The 21,153-nt window shown below is 40.8% G+C and overlaps 1 protein-coding gene and 1 pseudogene across 4 annotated transcripts in view; one reads left to right on the plus strand and one right to left on the minus strand.

Moving 5' to 3' along the window:
• FAM222B (family with sequence similarity 222 member B) overlaps positions 1 to 21,153 on the plus strand; it is an 82,473-nt gene that overhangs the window by 29,853 nt on the left and 31,467 nt on the right. Inside the window, exon 1 of one of the 4 annotated variants that reach the window (XM_007076061.3) lies at positions 6,969 to 7,200. The exons of the other annotated variants lie outside the window; for them this stretch is intronic. The gene's annotated coding sequence lies outside the window, so the exon portion shown is untranslated. Of the gene's footprint in view, positions 1 to 6,968; positions 7,201 to 21,153 lie in introns of those variants that run through there. 4 annotated transcript variants of the gene reach the window in all.
• LOC107179054 lies at positions 19,663 to 19,969 on the minus strand (annotated as a pseudogene).

The following is a 21,153-nucleotide window of genomic DNA, read 5'->3' on the forward strand; positions in this document are numbered from 1 at the left end:
TCAGGGTTCTAAGATTAAGCTCCACTTTGGACTCTGCTGGGTGTGGAGCCTACTTAAGATTCTCTCTCTCTTTCTAGCTCTCTCTCTCTCCCTCCCTCCCTCCCTCCCTCCCTCCCTCTCTCCGTCCCCCTCTCTGCCTCTCCTCCTCCCCTGCTCAAGCTCTCTCTCTCAAAAATAAACAAAAAAAAAGTTTCAGCTTATGTTCAGGATAGATCGTTTTTATTGTTTTGTCCTTGTTATTCAGTTCTACTGAGTTGTATATATATGTATATGTATTTTAATGTTTATTTTTTGAGAGAGAGAGAAAGAGACAGAGTGTGAACCGGGGAGGGCAGAGAAGGAGACACAGAATCCAAAGTGAATTCCAGTCTCTGAGCTGTTTGCACAGAGCCTGACCCGGGGCTCAAACCCATGAACCATGAGATCATAACCTGAGTTGAAGTCGGCGCTTGACCAACTGAACCCCCCACGTGCCCCTCAGTATAGTTATCGTGATTGGAATAAATTGTCAAAGGCACCTTTGACACTTTTCAGTTTTGTTTTGTTTGTTGGTGTTTGTTTTTTGGTGTTTGTTTGTTATAAATGTCATTTGGGAAATATGCCAGAGTACTTAAGAAATACTGAAGTGTGATCATACTGGATGGATATTAGTTACTTGAACTAGTTTTCAGTCTAGCTTATTGATCTTTTCTTTCTGTTTTTAAGAGCCAGTGTGGTTTTGTTTCAGCATCTTTTACTGATTATAAAAGTTAGACATGCTCTGCATAAAACGTTTAAAAACTATAGAAAATGTTAGTTCCACTACTGAGCTCATCTATTAAAATCACAAAATTAATGCATGTTGCTTACTTTTTTTTTTTTTTTTTTAAATTTTTTTTTTCAACGTTTTTTATTTATTTTTGGGACAGAGAGAGACAGAGCATGAACGGGGGAGGGGCAGAGAGAGAGGGAGACACAGAATCGGAAACAGGCTCCAGGCTCTGAGCCATCAGCCCAGAGCTTGACGCGGGGCTCGAACTCACGGACCGCGAGATCGTGACCTGGCTGAAGTCGGACGCTTAACCGACTGCGCCACCCAGGCGCCCCTGTTGCTTACTTTTTGAAAGATCCAGTGAAACAAATATTTAAAAACTTCTTTGTGGGGGTGGGCACGTGGGTGGCTCAGTCAGTTGGGCATCCAACTTCGGCTCAGGTCATGATCTCACAGCTCATGGGTTTGAGCCCCGCATTGGGCTCTGTGCTGACAGCTCGGAGCCTGGAGTCTGCTTTGGATTCGATGTCTCCCTCTTTCTCTGCCCCTCCCCTGTTCATGCGCGCGCGCGCTCTCTCTCTCTCTCTCTCTCTCTCTCTCTCAAAAATAAACATTAAAAAATTTTTAAAAACAAAAATAAATTTAAAAAGTTCTCTGGGGGCGCCTGGGTGACTCAGTTGGATAAACATCCGACTTCGGCTCAGGTCATAATCTTGCGGTTTGTGAGTTTGAGCCCTGTGTCCGGCTCTGTGGGGCTCTGTGCTGACAGCTTGGAGCCTGGAGCCTGCTTCAGATTCTGTGCCTCCTTCTTTCTCTGCTCTTCCCCCATTCATGCTCTATCCCTCTCCCTCTCAAAAATAAATAAAAACATTTTTTAAAAAATTAAAAAAAAATTTCTGTCCTTTGTTCCCTCTTATTTTTCTAATCTTCCTCTTAGTGATAACCACAATTGACAGATTGGTATATATTATATGTTCCAGTATTTTCTTGGACCTACAGACATATATAATACTACTATGTGCTTAAAAATAGATGTGATTATTTTATAATCTGAAACTTGATATTTTAAAACTTCATTGAGACAAAATATATACAGTATAGAAAAGTGCATATAAGTGTACAACTCAGTGAATTTTCACAAACATTACCGGGGTGCCTGGGTGGCTCAGTCGGGTGGGAGTCTGACTTCGGCTCAGGTCATGATCTCACAGTTCGTGGGTTCAAGCCCCACATTGGGCTCTGTGCTGACAGCTCAGAGCCTGGAGCTTGCTTTGAATTCTGTGTCTCCCTCTCTCTCTACCCCTCCCCTGCTCACACTCTGTCTGTCTGTCTGTCTCTCTCTCAAAAAAAAAACAACAACACATTAAAAAAAAAAAATTAAACATTACCTATGTAACTAGTTCCCAGATCAAGAAACACTACCAGCCCTTTTGAAGCCCCTCCGATCAATTTGTCCATGATACTGGATAAGTAAGTAGTTAGTAGTGGCAGAGTTAGAACTTGATTGTTGTATCTTGAAGATGAATGAAGAGTATTATTAATGGTTTCAACTTTGGTGGCTTTTTTGAGAACTTGGGTGGTTTAAGTGATTTGGGTTATTCTTTTGCTATAAAGTTTACTGGTCTAAATATTTATTGAGGACTTTGCTATATGTGCCTTACTGTGCATAATTGGGAAGGGAGACAAAGGCAAATGTAATACAAGTTATGAGTTACAGTCTAAAGTAGGAAGACAAATCACATATTAGATAAAAGAATAAGTATTCTATTGGGGCGCCTGGGTGGCTCAGTTGGTTGAGATTCCAGCTTCAGCTCAGGTCATGATCTTACGGTTTGTGAGTTCGAGCCCCAAGTAGGGCTCTGTGTTGATAGCTCAGAGCCTGGAGCCTGCTTTGGATTCTGTGTCTCCCTCTCTGTCCCTCCCCTGCTTGCTCGCACGCGTGCGCTCTTCCTCTCTCTCAAAAGTAAACATTAAAAAATTTTTTTTTAGGTATTAAATTGTGTAATAGTGATTCAGGAAAGGAATCATTGCTGACAGCATCAAAGAAGGCTCTACAAGGAAGGTGGAATTTGAACTTGAAGAATGGGTAGGATTTGAATGGCATGGTTATAACAGCACAAGTCATGTCATGAAAATAGAAATGGATAAACATGATAGACAGTGAGCAAACAGATTAGTTTGTCTGGTGTGGGGAAACATGCTAGGGAAAGGTGGGAAGTAAGTTTGATAGTGTAAGATAGGGCCAGATTATGGAACATGTAACAGCTATAGAGTGGAAATTTGGCTGGATGACATAGGTACCAGAGAGCCACATATAGCTTAGTGCATAGGAGTATTAGATTTGGAGCCAAAATGACTCAAATTCTTTTTTTTCCCCCCAAATTCTAATACTGACTCTTCCATTTACCAGCCATATGATTTAGAGAAGATCTTCAACCTCTCTGCACCTCAGTTTCTTTATCTATAAAAATGGGGAAATTTTCATAGGCTTATTATGACAAAATAATAAATATAAATATATAGTTCTTGCCACAGGGCCTTGGCCCTAGTAAATGTGCAATAAATGTAACTTTCTGTGTTTTAAAAAATTTTTTTTAATGTTTATTCATTTTTGAGAGACAGAGAAAGACAGGGTGTGAGTGGGGGCGGGGCACAGAGAGAGGGAGACACAGAATCCGAAGCAGGCTCCAGGCTCTGAGCTGTCAGCACAGGGCTTGAACCCACAAACTGCAAGATCATGACCTGAGCTGAAGTCAGACTCTTAAACCAACTGAGCCACCCAGACACCCCAATGTTTGTTTATTTTTAGGGGAGAGAGAGAGAGAGAGCACGCGCACGTGCCAAGGTGGGGGGAGGGGCAGAAAGAGAGGAAGACACAGGATTTGAAGCAGGCTCCAGGCTCTAAGCTGTCAGCACAGAGCCTGATGCGGGGCTCGATCCCAAGATCCGTGAGATCATGACCTGAGCTAAAGTCAGACACTTAACCGACTGAGCTACCATGGTGCTCCTAACTTTGTGTTTTTTAAAAAAAAAAATTTTTTTTTTTTAACGTTTATTTTTGAGACAGAGAGAGACAGAGCATGAACGGGGGAGGGTCAGAGAGAGGGAGACACAGAATCGGAAACAGGCTCCAGGCTCTGAGCTGTCAGCACAGAGCCCGACGCGGGGCTTGAACTCACGGACCACGAGATCATGACCTGAGCCAAAGTCGGCCACTTAACCGACTGAGCCACCCAGGCGCCCCAAACTTTGTGTTTTTTAAGAACAAATACTTGAAAGCAATGGTATGCAGAATGAGGAAGACTAGAAAGAAATTATAGTTACCGCACAGACATGTTAAGGGTCTCTGTTAGGGTTATGGTAGTAAGATAGAGTACATTTGAGGGTCGTGAAAAGAAATTGGACTTGAATTCTTTAGAAGAAAATGTTTTGGGCTTCCCCAGTGATCTTTTATTAAATAGTTGTAATTCTTCTGTGGACTGTATAGATACTTGGGCAAGGTGAATTTGACTTTTTAATTTAGTTAAGGTATTTGAAACTCCCTAAGAGTTCCACGTTTATATTATAGAAGAGGATATCAGAAATTTTATCGGAATTATCCACTTTCCAAGAACATTTGTGATAATAGTGGTGAGACTGGTATGTTTGGTTCCTTGTTTTTGATGTCTTGGCAAATTAATTGGTACATGTGTGTTCTCAGAACAATGTAAATTTTAGTTTCTAGTTTAGTCCTTAAAGAGAAAAAATTTTCCTTTATCGAGAAGGCTAGAATCTGAAGGAAGGTACTGACACAGAAGTTTCCCTTAGACATCAAGATTACCTTTATGGTTAGCTACTTTGAGCAGTAGTTTCTTATTCTTTAGTTATTTCAATATGGAAAATGCCAGGGAATTGCTAAATGATATGAATTAGAGAGCTCGTGAATTTTTGGTTTAAGTCAGGAGATGATAGGATGAGACTGGACTTACCGGCTGGCTAGCTAGCTAAGCTAGCAGACTTTAAAATCAAAAAGTTTCACATTTAGTTCTTTTCATATGGAACCTAATGAATGCTACTCTATGAAACATCAGTGAGGTTCCTCTATAAATCTGTTTTAAGCCAGTCTTTTAATTTGGGTTAGAAAGAAGAGCTGTCTTTAAAATGGGCATGTCTGTACAGCTCCTTTTCCATCTTATAAGAAGACTGAGGTTATAGATATGAAATGCTTTGAACTCCAAATTAAGAAAGGACTACTTAGGGGCGCCTGGGTGGCTCAATCGGTCAAGTGTCCCAGGTCATGATCTCATACCCTGTGAGTTCTAACCCCACATGGGGCTCTGTGCTGACAGCTCAGAGCCTGGAGCCTGCTTTGGATTCTGTCTCTCTCAAATATAAACAAACATTGAAAAAGAAAGGGCTACTTAAATTGCAAATACCTTTTGTTGTCTTTTAAAAACTATAGTACTACTTTGGGGAACTAAGTGGGATTGTAGAGTATGATGTAGATATTTAACATTAGTTGCAAGAATTCTGTGGACAAAAATGACAATATAGGTAATAGCTTACTTTCCCTGATCCCCATTTTCTTTTTCTTTTTTCTTTCTGTTTTAAAAAGATGTTTTATGTTTTTTTTAAAGTTTATTTATTTATTTTGAGAGACAGAGCAAGCGGGGGAGGGTCAGAGAGAGTTCCAAGCAGGCTCCATGCTTTCAGCACAGAGCCTGACGCAGGGCTAGAACTCACAAACCACGAGTTCATGACCTGAGCTGAAACCAAGAGTTGGACACCCAACCGACTGAGCCACCCAGGTGCCCCAATGTTTTATTTATTTTTGAGAGACAGAGCACGAGTGGGGAGGGACAGAGAGAGGGGGACAGAGGATCTGAAGTGGGCTCTGCACTGACAGCAGAGAGCCCCATGCGGGGTTCGAACTCCCCAGCCGTGAGATCTCATGACCGTGAGATCATGACTTGAGTGAAATCAAGAGTCAGACACTTAACTGACTGAGCCACCCAGGTTCCCCTCTATTTTACTTTTATTTAATTTTTTAATGTTTATTTGTTTTTGAGAGACAGAGAGAGAGAGAGCCAGAACGTTAACGGGGGAGGGCAGAGAGGGAGGGAGACACAGAATCTGAAGTAGGCTCCAGGCTCTGAGCAAGCGGTATAGAGCCTGATGTGGGGCTTGACCTCAGGAGCCATGAGATCATGACCTGAGCCAAAGTTGGACACTTAACGGACTGAGCCACCCAGGCGCCCCTATTTTTCTTAAATGAGTCCCATGCACTGCTCCACCACTACACCTAAGAAAGTATTCTACAGTCTTTGACATATTCCATCCCAGCTGTGTTATGCCCCTAACGTTGGCATTAGTGATTGAAGTGTTGATGCAGCCTGCCAGTTATGCAGCGACCTGGCGGTTGCTGAGAGTTTTTTCTGAGATTTGGCATATGGCTTGAACAAGACTTAGATACTTGTTGCCTGATTGTAATGAAACCTGCTAAAGGAATGGTTAGCTTGGATTTAATTGGTTGTAGATGTTTTATATCTGAACTGGATTCGAGCCAACTGTGTGTTTTGGTGTGTGTGTGTGTTTGCAGATTATTTGATGTATTCCTTCTCCTACCCCCACCAACTTCGAGATAACTACCTTCCCGATATGCCCCCTCCCCTCTTAATTTCTGCGTCACAGGAAGCAGGAGTTTCAGACAGGGTGGATTGATGTTTGCAGCTGATCTAATATGCAACCTAAATCTATCCACGGTGTGAAGTTGATTAGCCTGAGAAAAGAAGGGCGAGGCAGAGGCCCCAGGAGCATCTTTTTAGTGTCGGGTGTCATCTGGTGGCTATTGCTGTGGAAGTCTGAGGCACTCTGGGAGGTATTGCCTGGATAGGGGCACTCTAGCACCCAGGCAGAGAGTGGGCTGGGGAGCGATAGAAGGGGCACAGCATCACTTGGCCCAGCTGTGGTATGCTTGCCTCCCGGCTTTGGGGTGGTAGTCAGGAGAGATGGGGCAGCTCTAACAAAGAGGAGCCGCGCAGGGGCCGGGGCCGCGGGTAGCTGGCCTATCCCCGGCGGCTGACCTCCCAGTGGGCCTCCCCAGTTGGCTGCTTGGCGGGTCGCTCTCCTGGCTCCCTGGCTTGCCATTGGCTGTGCGGGCAGGAGGGGGTTTGCGGAGGGCCGGGATGGAGTTGAGGGGGCGGGGCTGGCTTCCGGCAGCAAAGGGTAGCAAGCGGCTGCCGGCTGGGGGAGGGGGTGTCGGCGCACCGCGGAGTGCTGTGCTCCGAGAGCCTGGCACTCGGAGCTGCCACCTCCCCCTCCCCCAGCCAAGACAGCTATAAGCCCCTTCTCATCCCTCCTGCCCGGGCGGGGCGAGGAGGGTTCAGCTGCCCCAGGCGGGCGGGGCGGAGCCTGGAGCCCCACCGAGCGAGCGCTGCGGAGCGATCCTCACCTCCCTTCAAGGGCTCAAGGTGTGTGTGCGTGTGCGTGTGTGTGCTTTTTCTAATGCAGCCCCGACTTCAGCCGACTTAACCTTGTGAGGAAAGGGGAAATGGAATGGGAAGTAAGAGCTCCACATCCCATCAGTTTATTTTGATTTTCTGGTTCTACCCTTCATTCTTCTTTCCCTCCCATCATCTCACCCCTGCAGCAGGGTAAGGAGATTCAGGACTCTTATCTTTTTTTACTGATACATCGATGTCGGTCTCTTATGAAGTAAAATGAACAGAAGAAAAGAGGAGCTCTTTCTTGCGTGGCATCTGATGCAGTAAACCGCAAAGAAAGAACGAAAGAGAAAGAAAGAAAAAAAGAAAGAAAGAAAAAGAAAGAAAGAAAGAAAGAAAGAAAGAAAGAAAGAAAGAAAGAAAGAAAAAAAAAAAAAAGAAGGCTAGGAATGGGTTTTTGGTACTGTACTGCATCCATGTCCATTAAGGCTGTCTTCACCATTTTCCTACTTGGGACTGCCTTATTCGGCAAAAACAATCTGAAAAAGGAGATGCTAGTGGAAAGAGGGAGCAGCCCATGTCAAACGGTGGTTAAAGGAAATCCTAATAGTTGTTAGCGATTAACTCTGTTAAAGTCTTCTCCTGAGTATCTTGTCACCTGCTTTGTTTAGTACTCAGCCCTACTGGAGAAATCTATCAAACGAGCAAACTTACCTTACTGTTACTGAAACCTAAAAGTCTTGTCTGTTTCTCCATCAGTTTATTTCTTATATCCATATGTTCAGAGAGGTTAGTTTCTGTCATGAAAGACAGAACCAAACTTTAAAAAAATCCAGGTGAATTTTGTTCAATTATTTTTTAAAGTTTCCTCCCTCCCAAACTTTATGAAATTGGGTGGCTGTAGCATTAACAATTTAAATTATATTTATTTCTTTTGAGTTCTTTTACTTCTACAATTTATAGATCTCTTCTTTCTGAAGGACACAGAGCTTATCTTCAGCCAAAATCAGGAGCCTCTTTATTAAGTTTTTAATTGAGTGGAAAGTTATCAATTGAAGATAGAAAACCCAAATTTTATGTGTTAGAAACAAATGGTGTGTGTGTGTCTGTCTGTCTGTCTTTCTGTGGTGAGTGGCAGTGTTCGTGATAAACTTGCTTAATCTAACTGGGCATTTTCACCAAAGGTGTTTGGACCAGATTTATCTTGATGTTGCTTAGCAAAGAACTAGAATACCAGACGGAATGAATATCAATTTTTGGCAGCATTCTTTGCTAAATATTAATTGAAATGATTGAGAGATTCTTATAATCCAGGTTCAGTTTCCACAGATTGTTCTAACTGGAATTCAGTTTTGAAGACAGAATTGATATGCTGGAGCTGTCTTATAGTTTTAATTGGATCAGTGTTTTTTCTTTGCATTGACCTATTGGATCTCTAATAAGGGGCAGTTTGTGGTGAAAGCCAAGTATTATGAGGAAGAAGTGTAATAGGATAGGCAACCATCTTAGTTGTAGAAGCTTACTAGGGATTAGGAGTCTGTCTCTCTGTTTATCTGTCTGTCTGTCTGTCTGTCTGTCTGTCTATCTATGTGTCTGTCTACCTTTTACATTTCAAGTAGCCTTGCTATAGAATTATACAAAAAGGGGGCACCAAACTGGCTAAGTCAGTGGAGCATGCAACTCTTGATCTCGTGGTTGTAAGTTCGAGCCCCATGTTGGGTGTAGAGATTACTTAAAAAAAAAAATCTTTAAAAAGAATTGTGCAAAAAAGTAGACTCATAGTAAACCTTTGTTGGATTTGGGTTGTCTTATTACTCATCTATCCCATACAACTCCATAATGTTTAAATTGAAAGGCCCCAGATGTTTTTAGTTTTTTTTTAACCTAACTTGTTACTGAGAATGAACTATTAAAAATCATCGAAGCTTTGACAGCTAGCTATTGTGTAAAACAACGTGCACTTTGATGTCTAAGCTAGCAAACTGAGGAAGTAACAAAAAAAATATTTGGAGTCTATATTAAAGCATGTATCACTTCATCTTGATTCTACGAAAAAATAAGTTGCCGGCCCATTTGGAATCCTAGGTGGTTTTTTGTCTACCCATGAGTAGACAGTTAATACAACTTTGTAAAGTTATATTACACTTTGTTCACTTAATATTTTTATATATCTATTTTCTTGCCTGATTTGTGTAATCAATATTTTGCATGGTACAGTGATTTCCCCAGAGAATTTCCCCCAGGAGCAAAGGCTATGTATAGAACTAATCATAGGTGTATTTACACGGATCTCCAAATATCATTTAAAGGGGCTGGAACTCCTCAAATTTGGTCCTCTGCAAGGAAACCATTATATGAAGCCATGACTTCCCATAATCTCTTAGTTGAAGGGACATGGTGCTGCTGAAGTTAAAGTAGCTGATTTAATTTTCTTTAGCAATCTGTTTTTATCCATCCTGATTATTTCTGTGAGTCACAGCTTAGGATGTGTTAAGAAAAAGGGCCCTGTGTTCTCTCTAAAGGGAGATTCAAGCCCAATCCCCCATTCACATCAGAAGTATAAAATGATCCCCTTGAGAAGGTAAAGGAAAAGATTGGACCCTTGGCGTTGATTCTCATAATAATCAGCTTGAGTGTTGTACGGTTTGGAATTGGGAAAAGGTTGCTTGAGATGAGAAAATATTAGAAGCAAAAAGAGCTGGGAACGCTGTTATGTGAGAGACGTATTTAGAGACAATGAATGCATTCATATGGAGATGTGACTGGTGGTAGTTTTTAAGCTATTCAGCTTTGTCAGGTGTCTGAGACAATATTATGTGTGTTTTTAAACCCAACCCCCTCCCCCAGGGGTTGACTCTTGGAAGCTGAATCTTTTGAGGAAGTTGTTTGCTGTAAGTCTGAATACAGAGGGTAGAGGACTTGGTAGAGTCTGTTATCTGTTCAGATAAAGACGTGGAATCGATTGTTGGTGAGTTACTGAACTCTTCCTAATGAATGGTTGCTAGGCAAAATGCATCTCAATCAGTTTAATCCACAGTAGTTTACAGGTCTGCTCTCAGTGAGGGCCAGAGCTGCCTTTCTAATGATACTGCCCTTTAAGAATCCTGTTAGATTTGCATATATGTTGCTCCATGGCTCACCAGAAAAAAAGGGGGGGCGGGGGGAGGCTAGAATGACAAATGGATCTCACTTCATCCATCTAAGAGAATTAGCTTTTGGTAACATTGGGTCAGCATTGTCATTAACTTCTCTCCTGGATCAAGTGGTGGGTAGGGTTGCTCTTCAGTAGTAGGATACCATTTTGTTTGATTATCTTTGGTTTTGTAACTAGTTAGGCAGTGAACTAATAATACATTCATTTTGGAAACAGGCCAGTGATAACACTGCCCTTGGGCCTGGATGGATGGAAAATAGGACAGAGTAAACAATTGAGGGCATAAATAATGAATCTTCCAACTGAGCCCTGGGAGAGTGAAGGAGATTATCCTCAGAGCTGTTCAATCTGTCAGTGAAAGGGGAAAAGTCCACTGAATTAATTACCCTATGTTTGATACTGCACTTATTATGGGATTGTTAGAGCTATTCAAAACAGTTGCCTTTTATTTAGATATAAACTTTTAACCCATCTTTTTGTTGTTTTTTTTTAAACCACTCAAATTGCTCATCTTTTTAGAATCCAGGTCTTTGCTCCTTCCCCCAACTTTGTTCTATATATTAGCATTCTGTGAATACTGGACAGTCCTCCTTTTATTTAGCTGGATCTTAGAATTTTACTTAATGGGAGTTTTCATTATCTGTAAATACATATGGTGATAGAAGAAAATGGAGAAAGCCTGTGCATGGTTTTAAAGAAATTCTTTGGTACCTTTAGTACATATTATATTTTGAAATTAAACGTGGAGTTGTAGGGTGTAATTATATAACAACTCACAAAAGGTTAAGACCAGAGTTTCTTCAGCCCAAGAATCATTTCCAGCATTAACATAAATATTTTTACTTTTTAGATTAGTTTTCATTCAGTGAATTAAATAAGCAGTCTCTTAGTGGTCTCAGCATTTCTCTGAGGTAGAAAAAATAATGTCCTGAGAATGTCTAAATAACTTAGTGATTTGGTAGTAAAGCTAGACCCAGAGCGAAGGTCTCTGAATACTTTAATTTGTTTTTTTAAGTAACTCTGTGCCCAAGGTGGGGCTTGAATTTACTACCCTGAGATCAAGAATCACATGCTCTACTGACTGAGCCAGCCAGGTGCTCTGTATTTCTAATATATTTAATTATTTTCTCTAAGAACTCCTTTGAGGATCCTTATTTGAAATGACTTGAAATTTTCCTGTTTCTGCTGTGAGAGACTGTTTTTATTTCTCTAGTCATGAAGGGAATCCAAAGACCAAGATGCCACTATCAATCAAGAGAAGGAGGAAGGTTCAGGATGAGGTGGTAGAGGAAAAAAAGATAGAACCGTAAAGGAAAGGCCAAACTGAAGTTTTATTATATTTGGTGCTGATGGATCTGAGGGAGGGAGCATTGAGCTGATTAGATCAAATTAAGTCATCGGCTGAGTTGTTACATCTCAGCCTAGCTGAAAAGGGCAGAGGCGTCTTTACCAATACATGGGCAGAACTGTAGTTAAGGATTCATTCCTGATCCAAAGAACACAGTCAGTTCTTGATTATTCATGCAGAAGGGCAAGCAGACAAAGTACAGACAGGTAAAATCCAAAGATATTCCTAGCAATAGCTTTAGTAACTTCTTCTGCTTTTTAACTGGGATTTTCTAGCGGAACAAACTGAGTATTAGAGATTTGTTTTCTTTCTCTGGTCATTCAGGAGACCAGTAAGATACAAGCTTGGATTAAACTTTGTTTGTTTGTTTCTTTCTTTCTTTTTTTTTTTTCTTTTCTTTTCTTTTCTTTTCTTTTCTTTTCTTTTCTTTTCTTTTCTTTTCTTTCCTTCCTTCCTTCCTTCCTTCCTTCCTTCCTTTCTTTCTTTCTTTCTTTCTTTCTTTCTTTCTTTCTTTTCTTTCTTTCTTTCTTTCTTTCTTTCTTTCTTTCTTTCTTTCTTTCTTTCTTTCTTTCTATATTGATTTATTTTTGAGAGACAGAGCACAAGCCAGGGTGGAGTGTAGAGAGAGGGAGACACACAATCCAAAGCAGGCTCCAGACTCTGAGCTGTCAGCACAGAGCCCAGTGCGGGGCTCGAACTTAGGAACTGTGAGATCATGACCTGAGCCAAAATTGGACGCTTAACCAACTGAGCCACCCAGGCACCCCTAGTTTTTTTTTTTTAATGTTTATTTTTAAGAGAGAGAGTGTGGGGGAGGAGGGGCAGAGAGAGAGTGGGGAACACAGAATTCAAAGCAGCCTCCAGGCTCTGAGCTGGCAGAGCCTGATGCAGGGCTCGAACTCATGACCTGTGAGATCATGACCTGAGCCAAAGTCAGATGCCTAATCAATGGAGCCATCCAGGAGCCCCCTGTTTATTTTTTAAGACTTTGGCCCTTGTCACCTAATTACACGGAGTCCTAGGGAGAATTGAGATCTTCCAAGTAGATCATAGATAAACTAGCTTTTGATACTAGCATGCTTTCTTTCTTGGCATCTTCTGGCCCCATGGTATTTGCCAGTCATTCATCATATGTGGTCAGGCCACAGATGGACAAGCCAAAGAAGTGTTATCAAAGTAAACCCCTCCTCTTAACACTGTGTATATACTCTAATGATGAGAACTGTTGGCCAAAATGAAATCCATTTAGAAGTCAGATATTAGGTTGTGATTAAAGAAGTACTATACATTATAAATTTCAAAGCTCAGGATTTCTTTTTTTTTTTTTTTTAATTTTTTTTAAATTTTTTTTAACGTTTATTTATTTTTGAGACAGAGAGAGACAGAGCATGAACAGGGGAGGGGCAGAGAGAGAGGGAGACACAGAATCTGAAACAGGCTCCAGGCTCTGAGCTGTCAGCACAGAGCCCGACGCGGGGCTCGAACTCACAGACCGTGAGATCATGACCTGAGCCGAAGTCAGACGCTTAACCGACCAAGCCACGCAGGCGCCCCACTCAGGATTCCTTTAAGTGCTATTTGGTGGGAAAATGTTCTCTCTCTCTCTTTCTTTCTCTCTCTCTCTCTCGATCAACTGAATATTACAGCAGATTTAAAAAGCAAGGTTTCCATGACCAGTTGCTAATTCTTTGCACTCAGCAAAGTGGTTTTGAGGATCAGTTGCTGATCTGAATGAAAATAAGATTTTATGCCACTTGCAGAATTGAAGATTTAGACATCATCCCTGTTGCTTCAGAGGAGAAGCATAAGCGTTATTAGTCATAACTTAAATTTCTTCTTTCCTTCCAAAAGCTAAAGCATTTCTTCCATTGGCATTTCACTTATCACTTACTATGTAAAGGATAAAACTTAATCTATTTTGAAAGTTAAGAGGTATCAAGACTATGAGAAGTTAAAGGCAGCTCATCCCAGGTCACAGTATATCAGTGGAAAAGACACATTTCCTGGGTTCCTGAATGGGCCTTATGTATTACCTAACTGTTCAGCTGGGAGTGGTTGTACTATTGTGAAGACATTAATTTTGTAACTGTGAAGGTTCTGGTTTGCCTTTTGCTTATCTTATCCTCCCAGAAACTTTTCCATTCAACAGAAAGACCAGTCGATTAATGAAGAATCCCATATCTTGGTTTTAACCTGTCCTGCTAAGTGTTACTGTGCATTCACTAAAGTGCTTTACAAAGGATTTTAGTACTTAGGGTTCATTCAATCCCTGTGAGGTTATCGTGCAGTTGGAGTGTGATAGTGTGCTAGAACATTTCCGCAGAGAGACAAGAGGAACCTTTCCTTCTAAGGAAACTCCTTTGGGGGCACCTGGGTGGCTCAGTCAGTTAAGCACCGGGCTTCTTGGTTTCCACTTGGGTCATGGTCTCACAGTTTATGATATCGAGCCCCATGCCGGGCTCTTGCTGATAGTGCAGAGCCTGCTTGGAATTCTCTCTCTCTCTCCCCCTCTCTCTCTCTAACCCCTCCCCAAAATAAATAAATAAACTGAAAAAAAATTAAAAAGAAAAAAAAAGTCCTTTGTTTCCATGGTCCATGGCAAAATTAAGTTGGAACAAGTTGCTTTTTCAGGAAGCTGTATTTTAATTTTTGCCTCTTCTCTAAGCTAAACAAATGTCCCAAATGAAATGTATCATTCTTATCATTCATAGTACATTTTCGGGAGATTGTTCCAAGTGCACTTTGAAGTGAGAGGCTGATGCCACTTAAGCCTGCACACCAATTCTGTAATTCTTTGAAATTGTTTCCACCAACTGCCTCCATCCACCTGTCTGTCCACATCTGCTCATCTCTGAGCTTTCCACAGCTACTTAAGAAAGAATATTGCTCAACCAGGGAAATGCTAGTCCTTAATCAAAGTCAGAGGTGTGTGTGTGTGTGTGTGTGTGTGTGTGTGTGTGTGTGCGCGCGCGCGCGCGCGTGTGCACGCACTGGTGCATGTCTGTGCAGACTTACATTATTTTGTTGCATTATTGCTTGAAGAATATTTCTACATCACAGAAATAAGATTTTTTCTTCTAAACAAGTTGATGAATTGCTTTTTATTAAAAGTGCAAGTGTCAGGGTGCCTGGGTGGCTCAGTTGGTTAAGCGTCCAACTTCAGCTCAGGTCATGATCTCGTGGTTCACAAGTTCAAACCCTGTGTCAGGCTCTGTGCTGCCAGCTCAGACCCTGGAGCCTGCTTCAGATTCTGTGTCCCCCTCTATCTCTTTCCCTTGTCTGCTTGCTCTGTCTCTCTCTCTCTCAAAAATAAGTAAAAACATTTTTAAAAAGTGCAAGTGTCTAAGAGTTAAATTTGAAATGAGAGAGGGGAAAACTATATTGGTTGTAGTTTAATTGCTTAAAAAAATTCTGTTATGTAAGTAAAAGCTGTATTGCTGTCTTGCACTGAAACTAGCAGATAAACCATGGAGAGAACTACAGTTTCTCAGTGAGGACCACTCTATGCTATTTAGAATGGCTATCTCATCCAATACTCCTCATCTTCTTATTCTGCTTTATTTTCCTTTTCGTAGCATTTATCAACTTTTGAGAGTAACTAACCTATTCATTAAATTCGTCTGACCCTCCCACTCTATACCATGTAAAAATGGAAGCATGAGTTTTTGTCTGTTTTTTTCTTTGCTGAGTCCCTCACTCCTAGAACAATGTCTTGCTACATTGTAGGCTCTCAGTAAATATTGGTATGAATTACTTGGAGAGGCACTTTTAATAGATACCTGGGGATTAGAATTGGAGTCTATGGGAAGAGTTTATTGTCTTCCTGGAGCTAGTACAAAATTGGGGATCACATTACTTGACGAGTTTAAGGAGGGAAAGAATATATGAAAAAAAAAAACCCTCAAGGAATTGGGGGTAATTAGCCAGGATTAGGGAAGTGACAGACTTTTTATAGTATGCAAATATGAAGGAACATTATATAAGATAGATGACCAGCTCTTATTCACCTAGAAGAGGACAAAGGAATAGGCTGGAGCTTCTGGGCAATGAATATAAGACATGCAGAATTTCCTGATTTTGAAATAGACCCTGGAACAAGTGACCAAAGAGGGATGGTTTGTCAGAATTGATTTTCAGCAGTGACACTGTTGGAGGCAGTGATGAGAATGGAAAGAGCACAGAGCTAGGGGTTGTAGTCTAGGCACTTATGAGCTTTTCCTACTTTATCTCTGAAAAATGGACTTAAGATCCCTGTGCAAACTATCTCATAGGGTATTTGGGAAAAGCACGTGAGAGAATCCATGTGAAAGCACTTAGAAAATTACAGACCTTTCTACAAAATAAGCAGTCATAATGACTTTATAAAATAATCACCTTTGTAAGTGATTTAGAATCTTGGAATCTGGAAGTTGGTTTAATGGTCATCTAGTCCAAATTCTGAGTTACTGAAAATAAATTATTTTCCATCATTCTTAAGGAATAGTCATTGCTTTTGCTTCAGTATTTCTATTAGTATGCCCACTATTGAATAAGCTCAAATTGTTATTTATGTTAGTCTAAAATTGCCTGTCTTCAGCCTTTATTAACCTGTGTTTGAGCTCAGATATAAATCTACTAGGGGCACCTGGCTGACTGAGTTGGTGGAGCATGTGACTCTTGATCTTGGGTTTGTGAGTTTGCACCCCACATTGGGTGTAGAGATTACCTAAAATTAAAAAAACCTGAAAGAAAGAAAGAAAGAAAAGAAAAGAGAAAAGAAAAGAAAAGAAAGAGAAAGAGAAAGAAATCTACTCCCTCCTTTGTATGACGGCTCTCTTACGGCACCCTTGCTTAAGATCATCATCTCTTGCCTTGAAATCACTATAGCCACTTAACTGATTTCTGCCATTTCTTGTTTGTCTTTCACATTTTCAGCAGATTTATTTAAAATAGACATCTGAGGGGCACCTGGGTGGCTCAGTTGGTTGAGCATCTGATTTTAGCTCAGGTCATGATCTCATGGTCTGTGGGGTCAAGCCCCGCATCAGGTTCTGTGCTGACAGCTCAGAGCCTGGAGCTGCTTCGGATTCTGTGTCTCCATCTCTCTCTGTCCACACCCCCCCCCCCCCCCGCACTCTGTTTCTCTCTCTCAAAAAAAATACACATTAAAAAAATTTTTTTAGAACAGACCTCTGATCATGTTACTCTCCTTGAAACATGGGACTCCAACCCAGCTTTATTCTTAATCTGTTGTTTTGTCCCTCTAGTATGAAATGTAAGGCTTTTCATAATTTGGCACATCAGGCTCAGTCTCCAGGTTTGGCACATACATCCAGCACCCACCTCTTCATACTATACCACTTGTGGTTTCGCAAACATACATTTAGTTAGGCTACTTTTCTTTGTAAGTAGGCTTCACACCCAGCATGAAGCCCAATGTGGGGCTTGAACTCATGACCCTGAGATAAGGACCTGAGCTGAGATCAAGAATTGGATGCTTAACCTACTGAGTCACCCAGGAGCCCCTAGTTATGGTAGTTTTCTAGCATAGTTGTGCATGCCTTTCATTATGCTAGTTTTCTCTGCCTAGAGTGGCTTACCCTTCTCAATCTGGTAAATTCTTGCTCGGCTTTCAGTGACCCATATTATTGTTCTCCCTTCTTTCTCACTGTTCCTTGGAAGTATTTGTTTCATTATTTTGGTTTTCAAACAACTTTATCCACTTTTTTTTTCTTTTCAAAATATAATTGACACACAGCATTGTATTAGTTTAAGGTATACAACATAATTTGATATTTATATATACTGTGAAACATTCACTATACTAATCACATTTCTCATTTTTGTTTCCAAAAAATAGTACTGTCACAGTGCCTAGTGCATCACAGATGCTCAGAGAGCAAATGAATGAAGGATGTTCCTACTAAGTGTTCTCTTTTTCAGGTTAAGCTCTTTTTCCCTTTACTTAGCCATATTACAGTTTCTAGATCCTCTGTTTTTTTACATCTTGGCTGAGCTATTTCTAGGCTTTCCTCTATTTCCATCAGAAAGTGTATTTTAATGACTGCAGGAGTGAACTGAAACATCCTAAAATAACTTTTTTTTTTCAACCCCCTTCCCCGCCCCCCCCCCCATAACTTTTAACAAAAAATGTACCAAATGAGCTGGTTGTCCAGCTACTGCTTTGGGAAAGATTCTGAACGCATTAATTTCTAGCCACCTCCTTGCCAGAATAGAGCCCAAATAAAATAAGAAAAATAAGCAGAGAGGTGGCACCTGGCTGGCTCAGTCGGTAGAGTATGCAACTCTTGATCTCAGGGCTGTGAGTTGAAGTTCATGTTGGGTGTAGAGATTACTTAAAAATAAAAAAAGAGGCAGAGAAAAAGTAAGCAGAAGTGAGCATTGTGCACCTGCTTTTCTCTTTTACTTTTTTTTTAAGGTTTTTTTTTTTTTTGAGGGGGGGAGGGGAAGAGAGAGAGAGAGTGAGGGAGGGAGAGAAAGAATTCCAAGCTGTCAGCACAGAGCCCACATGGGGCTCAATCTCACAAACCACGAGATCATGACCTGAGCTGATATCAAGGGTCAGACGCTTAACTGACTGAGCCACCTAGGCGCCTCTCTTTTCCTTTCTGTCACCTTAGCAGTGTCATCCCACGTTATAAGTCACTGTTGATATAAAGACTACAATTTTCCCATTCTGTAAAACAATGGCTTCCTAAGATTCCACAATAACCTTAGGGGAGTGTTAGTCCCTTAGGCTGTAGACACAGTTGAAAAGCAGAGAGTGGTACTAAACTCCAGGGGAAAGGATGCAGCTCGTATCCAGAATTGAAGGCAGATGAGTCAGGCAGCAGGGATCTATCAACTCCAAAATCCATTCAGAAGTAATTTAATCTTTGCTGTTGAAGCAGATCAACAATGCCATTTGCCTGTATAAAAAATGAGATTACCCAGGATTCTCTTAGAAGATAAATTATTAGTGTAATAGTAGCTTCTGGCCTTGTATAATGTCTCTTCTTAGTACTACATGGTAGTGGCACAGGGCACATCTAGTGCATAATACAGTGTATAGAGATCAGGCCACAGTGCCTTACTTAGGGTGTTTAGGGGAAATTTAACAATTCTCAGCAACCCTCAGCCTTAATGGACTTGGCTATTGTTAAAATTCATCTTTATCAAAGGAAGCACTGGTTAATGATTTTTCTCCTGGCTCAACATGCTGGGCATTAGCTGGAATTGCTGAGTGATTTGCACTGGGGAAACCATGAGAGCAATTTCTTGTTTGTCCACAAATTATCATTAGCAGTTTCATTTGCAGATTGAAGAAGCAGGAGGAGTGGGCTGTTTGCCAGTTGCAGCTTCCCTCCGATTAGGGCGTTAGTTCAATTATGTCCAATTAACTTTTATTGCAGATAGTGGTGATAATTACTTGCAAGTCAGTTTTTTGGCTGCAGTTATCCCAAGGCTGAAGTATGAACTTGATGGATTTTAATAACCAGAATGACACATTTTACTCCCTTCCTCCACTGTAGTTATTTCTTTTTACAGACCTCTTTTAGACAGGAGATCAAAGCATTGTAAAAATTCATCTCACAATTAAAACATATTGTCCTCCTTTTGAAGAGCTGTGTAGGATCATATTTTAAAAGAAGCTATCAGGAGCAGCCTTAATGGCTTTTTATATTCTGAGATCAGACCCTTGAGTTCATTGCTCCTTATCATAAGAGAATAGAGTGAGATGGAACTAAATGTCATTCACAGCAATTTGTGCTTATTGTAAGATTATAGTAATTGGCAAGGTGAAGTTTAGTCTTCTGCTTGCCTATGAAATTCTCTTCGAAATGCAGAAGTAAACTTTTGTTTGGGGCGCTTTTAAAATCAGTGGGACACTGAGGATACATTTCGTTAGTGCTATAGGAATTTTAGTATGTTTTAAAAAAAAATTTGGGCTATTACAAAGGTTTATTCAACAAAATAGTTCAGTGTGAAAATGCACATGATCTTATTTTTATATTATAGTAAAGCAGGTGCTATGGAGAGGGGACATGTAGAAGCAGTTGGTTTCTTCCGGTGAACACTCCCATTGTTTATACTCGTTCCAAGCTTCTAACATGATGGTACTATTTCCTCATATTACCACCTTCCAATATTATTCTGTTGCTCATTATTTGCCATCTCCACACATTCATTCATCACAAGATTCATAAAACGATTGAACTCTTACAATATTCCTTGGACATGTCTGCCACCATTTAATTTTGATGATAATTTCTTGTCCATAAATTTTTTAACTTGGAAGGGTGAGCTTTGCTCATGGTGTCTACCTGGAGAGCTCAAAGATGCCTCTCTAAAATATTTTTTTTTATTGTAGTTGTTATTTTATTTTTATTTATTTAAAAAAAATTTTTTTTAACATTTATTTATTTTTGAGACAGAGAAAGACAGAGCATGAACGGGGGAGGGTCAGAGAGGGGGAGACACAGAATCCGAAACAGGCTCCAGGCTCCGAGCTGTCAGCACAGAGCCTGACTCGGGGCTCGAACTCACGGACCGCGAGATCATGACCCGAGCCGAAGTCGGACACTCAACCGACTGAGCCACCCAGGCACCCCTGTAGTTGTTATTTTAATAGGAAGTTGCATACGTAATATCTTTGGAAACATCCTTGCTAGGTAAAAAAAGAGATAAAAGGAATAGTTTGTCTTTCTCTGAAGATGACAAACTCCCTTTGCTATTTTCCTTCAGACTTTCCCTTCAATGTTGTTTGATGGTAACCCTGAAAGTAAATGGTCTTATAAGTAAAAGCTGATCTTCTTGACATGCGAAAGACTAAAGTCAGTTCCAAGCTGGGGCTATTCCTAGATCTTCAGGTAACTTACTGTTTTTTTCATTTCAGATGTCCTTGCTCACCTTAGTGTCTTTGTTACTAGGCTCTCTTCGCAAGGGCTCGTCAGTCTCCTTAGATACTTTATGGATGTGGCTGCATAAAAGTTTTGTTGAGAATAAGTGGCCAAGGAGTGTGGCAATGCATTTTAAGAATCTGTTTTTCTTAGTGTTTGTGTGAAATAAGGGAAGAAAGTTCATGGCTCCTTGGAGAAGAGCTGTAATACAGTTGTTTCTCCTCCAAAGCTTCCCTGATCACACTAAAAAGGAAAGAAGAGGAAAGGGTGAGTGATAAACATCATCCTTGCACTACTTCAAAGCTCTTCATTGATTGTTACCGAAAACCTTTGCTGTAGAATAACCCAAGACTGCCTGCCAGCTGCTGTTGGTGTGAAAGTGGAGAAGCTGGTTGTAGTGGGTAGTTTTCAGGAAGTCTGGAGATAAAGTTTATGATGTCATTTGAAACTTTTTGTATGGTCGGAGGAAAGAATGTCATAACTCTGTTATACTCTGGAAGGTATAACAAGGATTTCCCTTAGAGCATAGAGGTTTGCAGGCAGTATTGATGAGGTTCAGGATGTGTGCTTAGAAAGAAAGGGCTTGCTTGCAAAACTCT

Source organism: Panthera tigris, chromosome E1 (assembly GCF_018350195.1).
Source record: "Panthera tigris isolate Pti1 chromosome E1, P.tigris_Pti1_mat1.1, whole genome shotgun sequence".
NCBI lineage: Eukaryota > Metazoa > Chordata > Mammalia > Carnivora > Felidae > Panthera > Panthera tigris.